The 10,467-nt window shown below is 39.3% G+C and overlaps 1 non-coding gene across 1 annotated transcript; it reads left to right on the forward strand.

Annotated features, from left to right (window-relative positions):
• Nucleotides 1–9,861: 9,861 nt before the first annotated feature.
• LOC112731496 (small nucleolar RNA R71) lies at nt 9,862–9,969 on the forward strand. The gene has a single exon (XR_003167270.1). It is a non-coding gene; the product is annotated as a small nucleolar RNA R71 (small nucleolar RNA).
• The last annotated feature ends 498 nt before the right edge of the window (nt 9,970–10,467 follow it).

Below are 10,467 nucleotides of genomic sequence, written 5' to 3' on the forward strand. Positions count from 1 at the left end.
GTTTTCGAATCTGTCCAATTTTGCTTCCCTTACTTGCCATTTTCTCCCATGAGTGTCTCTTAATGCTGATTATAGACATTTGTGAACTACATTGCCTTATTTGAGAAAGCTAAGAGAAGGATAGGTACACACAAATAAGATGGAGCCAAAGAGGTTAAAAGATAGCTACTCCTAATTAATAATGAGTTCTTATCAAATAGCATATTTCTTGTGAGACTGCTGGTTTAGTTTTCTCTTTTCAAAATGCTAGTAGTTTGCTATTTATTTGAGCAACTATTTATTTCTAACGTTTAATTTTCTTTTGCAGATAATATTTATTCACACGGACATAAACAATGAAAATGTTGGAAGGGTCTGTTGCAAACTTTTTGAGCATCTCTAGGAAAACTCCCAATGTAATAGAACTAATAATATTTCTTAGTTTGATATTTTGTATAGGAATTATTACTTTTGATTTGCAATACTAAAAAAGTATATATTATGTTTAATACTGAGTTAAATAATATTTTGTCTATGAATTATGATTTTGTTATTGTGGAATTTTAATAAAAAAATTATTTGTTTAGCATGATAGAAACAACAGTAAAAATGGTATTTTTAAAAGATAAAAAATGTCACTTTTATCCGGTAAAAAGGGCGGTTTGTAACTGCCATTTTAAACAACATGAAACGCCATTTTAACCTGGTAAAAACGGCGGTTTTAAATGTCGTTTTAACCAATAAAAATATCACTATTAAGGTAAAAATGGCAGCTCAAAAATACCGTTTTAACCAACAAAACGCCACTTTGTTAGGGTCAAAATGGCGGTTTAAAAATGCCATTTTAATCAATCAAAAACGCCACTTTTACCCTAGAAATTACAGCGGTTTGAACTGCCGTTTTAACCAACCAAAAACCACCCTTTTATTTGGAAATAATGGCGGTTTCAACCGCCGTTTTAATCAGTCAAAAACCGCTGTTTTATTTGGAAATAACGGCGGTTTGAACCGCCATTTTAACCTATCTAAAAACCGCCGTTTTAACCTTGGAAATTGTGGCGATTTTCTGAAAATCGCCGTAATAACCAGAATGGCACCCAGAATTACGTCGTTTTTTAAAACCGCCGTTCTTGGTAATAATGGTGGTTCAAACTGCCGTAAATACCCAAAAAAATCGCTGTTTTAACCAGAATTTTTTGTAGTGTAACTCTAGCTTTTATGCCAGTTCTGGCGTTTTGACGCCAGAATTTCTATGCTGACTTGGAACGCCAGTTTGGGCCATCAAATATTGGGCAAAGTATAGACTATTATAAATTTCTGGAAAGCCCAGGATGTCTACTTTCCAACGCAATTGAGAGCGCGCTAATTAGGCTTCTGTAGCTCCAGAAAATCCACTTCAAGTGCAGGGAAGTCAGAATCCAACAGCATCTACAGTCCTTTTTCAGCCTCTTAATCAGATTTTTGCTCAGGTCCCTCAATTTCAGCCAGAAAATACCTAAAATCACAAAAAAACACACAAACTCATAGTAAAGTCCAGAAATGTGATTTTTATTTAAAAACTAATACAAACATAATAAAAACTAACTAAAATACACTAAAAACATACTAAAAACAATGCCAAAAAGCGTATAAATTATCCGCTCATCACAACACCAAACTTAAATTGTTGCTTGTCCCCAAGCAACCAAAAACAAAGTAGGATAAAAAGAAAAGAATATACAATGAATTCCAAAAATATCTATGAAGATCAGTTTTAATTAGTTGAGCGGGGCTATTAGCTTTTTGCTTCTGAACAGTTTTAGCATTCACTTTATCCCTTGAAGTTCAGAATGATTGGCATCTATAAGAACTCAGAATTCAGATGGTGTTATTGATTCTCCTAGTTCAGTATGTTGATTCTTGAACACAGCTACTTTATGAGTCTTGGCCGTGACCCAAAGCATTTTTTTCCAGTATTACCACCGGATACATAAATGCCACAGACACATAACTAGGTGAACCTTTTCAGATTGTGACTCAGCTTTGCTAGAGTCCCCAATTAGAGGTGTCCAGAGCTCTTAAGCAAACTCTTTTTGCTTTTGGACCACGACTTTAACCGCTCAGTCTCAAGTTTTCACTTGACACCTTCACGCCACAAGCACATGGTTAGGGACAGCTTGGTTTAGCCGCTTAGGCCAGGATTTTATTCCTGTGGGCCCTCCTATCCACTGATGCTCAAAGCCATGGATCCTTTTTATTTTACCCTTGCCTTTTGGTTTTAAGGGCTATTGACTTTTTCTGCTTGCTTTTTCTTTCTCTTTTTTTTTTTGCATATATATTTTTTTCTGCAAGCTTTTCACTACTTTTTCTTGCTTTAAGAATCAATTTTATGATTTTTTAGATTATCAAATAACATTTCTCCTTTTCCATCATTCTTTTAAGAGCCAACAATTTTAACATTCATGAACAACAAATTCAAAAAATATGCACTGTTCAAGCATTCATTCAAAAAGACAAAAGTATTGCCACCACATCAAAATAACTGAACTGTTTTAAAATTCGAAATTCATGCACTTCTTTTTCTTTTTCAATTAAAAACATTTTTCATTTAAGAAAGGTGATGGACTCATTTTCATAGCTTTAAGGCATAGACACTTAGACACTAGTGATCATGTAATAAAGACACAAACATAAATAAACATAAAGCATAAAAATTCAAAAAACAGAAAATAAAAAACAGGGAAATTAAAGAACGGGTCCACCTTAGTGATGGTGGCTTGTTCTTCCTCTTGAAGATCTTATGGAGTGCTTGAGCTCCTCAATGTCTCTTCCTTGCCTTTGTTGCTCCTCTCTCATGGTTCTTTGGTCTTCTCTAATTTCATGGAGGAGGATGGAATGCTCTTGGTGCTCCATCCTTAGTTGTCCCATATTGGAACTTAATTCTCATAGGGAGGTGTTGATTTGCTCCCAATAGTTTTGTGAAGGAAAATGCATCCCTTGAGGCATCTCAGGGATTTCATGATGAGGAATTTCCTCATGCTCTTGTCCATGAGTAGGATCTCTTGTTTGCTCCATCCTTTTTTTAGTGATAGGCTTGTCCTCATTAATGAGGATGTCTTCCTCTATGTCAATTCCAGCTGAATTGCAAAGGTGACAAATGAGATGAGGGAAGGCTAACCTTGCCAAAGTAGAGGACTTGTCCGCCACCTTTTAGAGTTCTTGGGATATAACCTCATGAACTTCTACTTCCTCTCTAATCATGATGCTATGAATCATGATAGCTCGGTCTATAGTAACTTCAGATCGGTTGCTGGTGGGAATGATTGAGCGTTGGATGAACTCCAACCATCCCCTAGCCACGGGCTTGAGGTCATGCCTTCTTAGTTGAACAGGCTTCCCTCTTGAATCTCTCTTCCATTGAGCGCCCTCTTCAAAAATGTCTATGAGGACTTGGTCCAACCTTTGATCAAAGTTGACCCTTCTAGTGTAGGGGTGTGCATCTCCTTGCATCATGGGCAAGTTGATGCCAACCTTACATTTTTCAGAATGAAATCTAAGTATTCCCTCGGACTATTGTAAGCCAATTCTTAGGGTCCGGGTTCACACTTTGATCATGGTTCTTGGTGATCCATGCATTGGCATAGAACTCTTGAACCATTAAGATTCCGATTTGTTGAATGGGGTTGGTGAGAACTTCCCAACCTCTTCTTCGAATCTCATATCGGATCTCTGGATATTCACCCTTTTTGAGTTTGAAAGGGACCTCGGGGATCACCTTCTTTTTGGCCACAACTTCATAGAAGTGGTCTTGATGCACCTTTGAGATGAATCTCTCCATCTCCCATGACTCAGAAGTTGAAGCTTTTGCCTTCCCTTTCCTCTTTCTAGAGGTTTATCTGGCTTTTGGTGCCATAAATGGTTATGGAAAAACAAAAAGCAATACTTTTACCACACCAAACTTAGAAGATTTGCTCGTCCTCGAGTAAAAGAAGAAAGAAGAGAGTAGAAGAAGAAGAAATGGAGGAGATGGAGGTGGGTTGGTGTTTCGGCCAAGGGGGAGAAGTAGTGTTTATGTTGTGTGAAAATGAAGGAGTGAAGATGGGTTTATAAAGGGGTGGAGAGAGGGTTAGGGTTCGGCCATATAGGGTGGGTTTAGGAGGGAAAGTGGTTTGAATTTGAAAGGTGAGGTAGGTAGGGTTTATGATGGATGCATGTGGATTAGTGAAGGGTTTATGGAGAAGAGGGTAGGATTTGATAGGTGAGGGGTTTTTGGGGAAGAGGTATTGAGTTAATTGGTGAAGGGTATTTGGGGAAGAGTATTATGAAAAGGTGTGAAGAAAAGAGAGAGTGAGTTGAGGTTGGTGGGGATCCTGTGGGGTCCACAGATCCTGAGGTGTCAAAGATTTCTCATCCCTGCACCAATTAGGCATGCAAAATGCCCTCTGCTGCCAATCATGACGTTAAATGCCAGGTTGCTGTTCATTTCTGGCGTTTAACGCCAGCTTCTTACCCTTTTCCGGCATTAAACGCCAGTCTAGTGCCCATTTCTGGCTTTAAACGCCCAGAATGGTGCCAGTAAGTTTCTCCTCCAGGGTGTTCTGTTTTGAATACTGTTTTTCATTCTGTTTTTGCTTTTTCAGTTATTTTTGTGACTTCACATGATCATCAACCTACAGAAAACATAAAATAACAATAGAAAATAGAAATTTAACATAGATAAGTAAAAATTGGGTTGCCTCCCAACAAGCGCTTCTTTAATGTCAATAGCTTGACAGTGGGCTCTTATGGAGCCTCACAGATACTCAGAGCATGGCCTCCCAACACCAAACTTAGAGTTTGAATGTGGGGGCTCTATTTAACTCTGCATTGAAAGAAGCTTTTCATGCTTCTTCTCCATGATTACAGAGGGAGATCCTTAAGCTTTAAACACAAGGGAGTCCTTATTCACTTGAAGGACCAATTCTCCTCTGTCAACATCAATCACAGCTTTTGCTGTGGCTAGGAAGGGTCTGCCAAGGATGATAGATTCATCCATACACTTCCCAGTCTCTAGGATTATGAAATCAGCAGGGATGTAATGGTCCTCAACCTTTACCAAGACATCCTCTACAAGTCCATAAGCTTATTTCCTTGAATTTTCTACCATCTCTAATGAGATTCTTGCAGCTTGAATCTCAAAAATTCCTAGTTTCTCCATTACAGAGAGAGGTATGAGGTTTATGCTTGACCCTAGGTCACACAGAGCCTTTTCAAAGGTCATGATGCCTATGGTACAAGGTATTGAGAACTTTCCAGGATCTTGTCTCTTCAGAGGTAATCTTTGCCTAGTCAAGTCATCCAGTTCTTTGATGAGCAATGGGGGTTCATCCTCCTAAGTCTCATTACCAAATAACTTGGCAAAGTAGCTCTTTGGGTAACTAAATGTTTTGTGACAAAGTAGCTCTTGATCATGGACTTTTAGCTGACAATCCCAGGTTCGTTAACCCAAGTTACCAGGTGATGAAGCACCCCTTAGAACCTAGTTATCCAAGCTTATCTTTGTACCAGAGTAACATAGGTATATATCCAAAACTTCAAGCCATTGGTGCCTAGCCATTTTGATTATTTCTTTTTGTTTCTTTCTCTTGTATTTTCTTTCTTATACAAGGACCTCTTTTATTTGTCAAGTCTTGTAGAATGTAACTTAAGTTTATACCTAATGAGTCATGCCAACATCTAGCCTTATTCATGAATCAACTAATGAACTAGCACATACCACCACCTACTAGAACCTTATCCATCTTCCAAGGTTGGACTTTTCCTCTTTCTTTTCACAACATTTTATTCTTTATTTAGACTTGGGAATTCAACCATACAATCAAAATAAAGTGTAATGATTCAAGTACAATACCTAGCAAGTAGAACAAGCTAAAAAACAGAATATGAGGCAAATACTTAAATAACTCAAGCATTGGGGCATGTCCTGTTCCATACAAGCATGTCCTTATTTAAAGAAACATAAAGAGCTTTAACAACCTTTCATTCTTTGCCTTTTTCGGTGGCCTCCACTTATTTGCGCTTCTTTTTTGTCCTTCCTTCTTTTTGTTCGCTCGTGCCTCCTAACTCTTGGCTTTTCATCCTTGACTTCCTCCAACCTTCTGATGTTTGTTTCAAGTTCTCATCATTTTACTTTGCTCTTTTTGTCTCTAGGGATGCTAACTCGCTTTGAACTTCTTCATATTTCTTGATTTTTGGGTTTAGCAAGGGCAAATACCCAACTAAGTAGTTGAGCTTAGCTTGAGTATTCATGTCATACTCAGCTCTGTTTATATACCTTCCTTCTTGAAATGCTCTAAACTCATCAAATGCCTCGAGGTGTATATATTTCTGCTGACCCATCAATTGGATACATTCATCTTGGTGAGCTTGTTTTTAAAGCAATTTGTTAATGGTTTCTTCTTGTTGAGCTTGCTTCTGACTTACCATATTGATGGATTCACCAAGTTTGTTGTAATGTTGATTTTGTCATTCCATTAATTGGATTTGTAGCTCCCTTTGTTGATCCATTAATTGAGCGTGGCATCTCCTTTGTATGTCCAGCATTTGCACTTGAAAACTCCTCTGTTGTTCTTGAGCTTTACCATATTGTTTAGATAACTCATCAATTGCTTGTTGGATTTGGGACATGTTGAATGGACTTTAGTGAGGGTGGCGTCTTCCTCTTCTTGAAGAACCAATGGTGCTTTTGAGCTCCTCTATGTCTCTTCCTTGCCTTTGTTGCTCCTCCCTCATAGCTCTCTGATGCTCTCTAATCTCATGGAGGATGATGGAGTGCTCTTGGTACTCCACCCTTAGTTGTCCCATGTTGGAACTTAATTCTCCTAAGGAAGTGTTGATTTGCTCCCAATAGTTTTGTGGAGGAAAGTGCATCCCTTGAGGCATCTCAGGGATTTCATGGTGAGGAATTTCCTAATGCTCATGTTGAGATCCATGATCTCTTATTTGCTCCATCCTTTTCTTAGTGATGGGCTTGTCCTCTTCAATAAGGATGTCTCTCTCTATGTCAATTTCAGCCGAATTACAGAGGTGGCAAATGAGGTGAGGAAAGGCTAACCTTGCCCAAGTGGAGGACTTGTCAGCCACCTTGTAGAGTTCTTGAGGTATAATCTCATGAACTTTCACCTCTTCTCCAATCATAATACTATGGATCATGATGGCCCGGTCTATAGTAACTTCAGACTGGTTACTAGTAGAAATGATTGAGCGTTGAATGAACTCTAGCCATCCCCTTTTTCCTCTTTCTAGAGGTTTCTCTGGTTTTAGGTACCATAAATGGTTATAGAAAAACAAAAAGCTATGCTTTTACCACACCAAACTTAAAATGTTTGCTCGTCCCCGAGCAAAAGAAGAAAGAAAGTAGTAGAAGAAGAAGAAAATGGAGGAGATGGGGGGAGAAGATATATTCGGCCAAGGAGAAGAAGAGAGTGTTGTGTTGTGTGAAAATGAAGAAGGAGTGAGGGGTTTATATAGGAGTGAGGGGGTGTGTAGGGTTTGGCCATTAGGGTTGGGTTTGGGAGGGAAATTAGTTTGAATTTTGAAGGTAGGTAGGGTTTATGGGGAAGAGAGGGTGGATGTGAATGGTGAAGAGGTGATGGGAAAGTGTGATTGAGGTGATTGGTGAGGGGTATTTGGGGAAGATTGTTATGAAAAGGTGTGAAGAAGAGAGAAGAAATTGTAGGGGTCCTGTGGGGTCCACAGATCCTGAGGGAATCCTGTGGGGTCCACAGATCAAGTGGGGTCAAGGACTTAACATCCCTGCTCCAATTAGGCGTGTAAAATGCCCTTGCTGTGCAATCCTGGCGTTTAACGCCAGACTGCTGCCTGTTTCTGGCGTTAAACGCCCAAATGTAGCTTGTTTCTGGCGTTTAACGCAAGGTAGATGCTTGTTTCTTGCGTTAAACGCTAGCTTGGTGCCTGTTTCTGGCGTTAAACGCCAGACAGATGCTTGTTTCTCGAGTTTAAATGCCAGACTGCTCTCCTTCAGGGTATGCTATTCTTAATGTTGTTTTTCATTTTGTTTTTGATTTTTCAGTAGTTTTTGTGACTCCACATGATCATCAACCTAAAGAAAACATAAAATAACAATAGAAAATAAATAAATATTATTAGATAACATTGGGTTGCCTCCCAACAAGCGCTTCTTTAATGTCAATAGCTTGACAGTGAGCTCTCATGGAGCCTCACAGATAATCAGAGCAAGGTTGGAACCTCCCAACACCAAACTTAGAGTTTGAATGTGGGGTTTCAACACCAAACTTAGAGTTTGGTTGTGGCCTCCCAACATCAAACTTAAAGTTTGACTGTGGGGGCTTTGGTTGACTCTGCAGTGAGAGAAGCTTTTCATGCTTCCTCTCCATGGTTACAGAAGGAGATCCTTGAGTTTTAAACACAAGGTTGTCCTCATTCAGTTGAAGGATCAATTCTCCTCTGTCCACATCAATCACAGCTCTTGCTGTGGCTAGGAAGGGTCTTCCAAGGATGATGGATTCATCCTCATCCTTCCCAGTGTCTAGGATTATGAAATCAGCAGAGATGTAAAGGCCTTCAACCTTTACTAACACGTCCTCTACTAGTCCATAAGCCTGTTTTCTTGAGTTGTCTGCCATCTCTAATGAGATTCTAGCAGCTTGAACCTCAAAGATCCTAAGTTATAGAGAGTGGCATTAAGTTTATTCCTGACCCCAGGTCACACAGAGCCTTCTCAAAGGTCATGGTTCCTATGTTACAGGGAATTAGGAATTTACCAGGATCCTGTCTCTTTTGAGGTGATTTCTGCCTATCCAATGCATCTAGTTCATTGGTGAGCAAGGGAGGTTCATCTTCCCAAGTCTCATTACCAAATAATTTGGCATTCAGCTTCATGATTGTACCAAGGTACTTAGTAACTTGCTCTTCAGTATCATCTTCATTCTCTTCAGAAGAAGAATACTCATCAGAGCTCATGAAGGGCAGAAGAAGGTTTAATGGAATCTCTATGGTCTCTAGGTGAGCCTCAGATTCCTTTGGTTCCTCATTGAGGAACTTTTTATTGGTCACTGGACGTCCCAGGAGGTCTTCCTCACTGGGATTCACGTCCTCTCCATCCCTTGTAGGTTCGGCCACATCATGTAAGGCTATGGCCCTGCACTTTCTTTTTGGATTTTCTTCTGTATTGCTTAGGAGAGTACTTGGAGGGATTTCAGTGACTCTTTTACTCAGCTGGCCCACTTGTGCCTCCAAATTCCTAATGGAAGACCTTGTTTCATTCATGAAACTCACAGTGGCCTTAGATAGATCAGAGACTATATTTTCTAAGCTAGATGGATTCTGCTCAGAATTCTCTGTCTGTTGCTGAGTGGATGATGGAAAAGGTTTGCTATTGCTAAACCTGTTTCTTCCACCATTATTAAAACCTTGTTGAGACTTTTGTTGATCCTTCCATAAGAAATTTGGATGATTTCTCCATGAGGGATTATAGGTGTTTCCATAGGGTTCACCCATGTAATTCACCTCTGCTATTGCAGGGTTCTCAGGATCATAAGCTTCTTCTTCAGAAGAGGGCTCTTTAGTACTGTTAGATGATTCCTTCAATCCATTCAGACTCTGAGAGATCATATTGACTTGCTGAGTCAATATTTTATTCTGAGCCAATATGGCATTCAGAGTATCAATTTCAAGAACTCCCTTCCTCTGAGGCGTCCCATTATTCACAGGATTCCTTTCAGAAGTGTACATGAACTGGTTATTTGCAACCATGTCAATGAGTTCTTGAGCTTCTGCAGGTGTTTTCTTTAGGTGAATGGATCCAACTGCAGAATGGTCCAAAGACATCTTTGATAATTCAGACAGACCATCATAGAATATATCCAGGATGGTCCATTCTGAAAGCATGTCAGAAGGACACTTTTTGGTCAGTTCTTTGTATCTCTCCCAAGCTTCATGGATGGATTCACCTTCCTTTTATCTGAATGTTTGAACATCCACTCTAAGCTTACTAAGCTTTTGAGGAGGAAAGAACTTGGCTAAGAAAGCCATGACCAGCTTATCCCAAGAGTTCAGGCTATCTTTAGGTTGAGAGTCCAACCATATTCTAGCTCTGTCTCTTACAGCCAACTTAACAGTATCACAGATATGCAAGAATTCAGTTGAGAACTGAAAAGGATCTTCTGATGGAAGTCCATGAAACTTTCAATTCTGTTGCATCAGAGAAACTATTTGAGGTTTCAGCTCAAAATTGTTTGCTCCAATGTCAGGGATTGAGATGCTTCTTCCATGTAAATTGGAATTAGGTGCATGATGTCAGGGCATTTTGGCCAGTTTCACTGACCTTTTCTTTACTGTTTTTAAGGTAGTTTCATGCATTTTCTTAGAAAATAAGCTAGTTTTGGGTAGATATTCACTTACATCTTGATTCAAGCATACATTGTGCACTTTACATGATTCCATGAGAATTTTGCATGAATTATATGACAAATTGGATGATGCATGACT

This window comes from Arachis hypogaea, chromosome 12 (assembly GCF_003086295.3).
Source record: "Arachis hypogaea cultivar Tifrunner chromosome 12, arahy.Tifrunner.gnm2.J5K5, whole genome shotgun sequence".
NCBI lineage: Eukaryota > Viridiplantae > Streptophyta > Magnoliopsida > Fabales > Fabaceae > Arachis > Arachis hypogaea.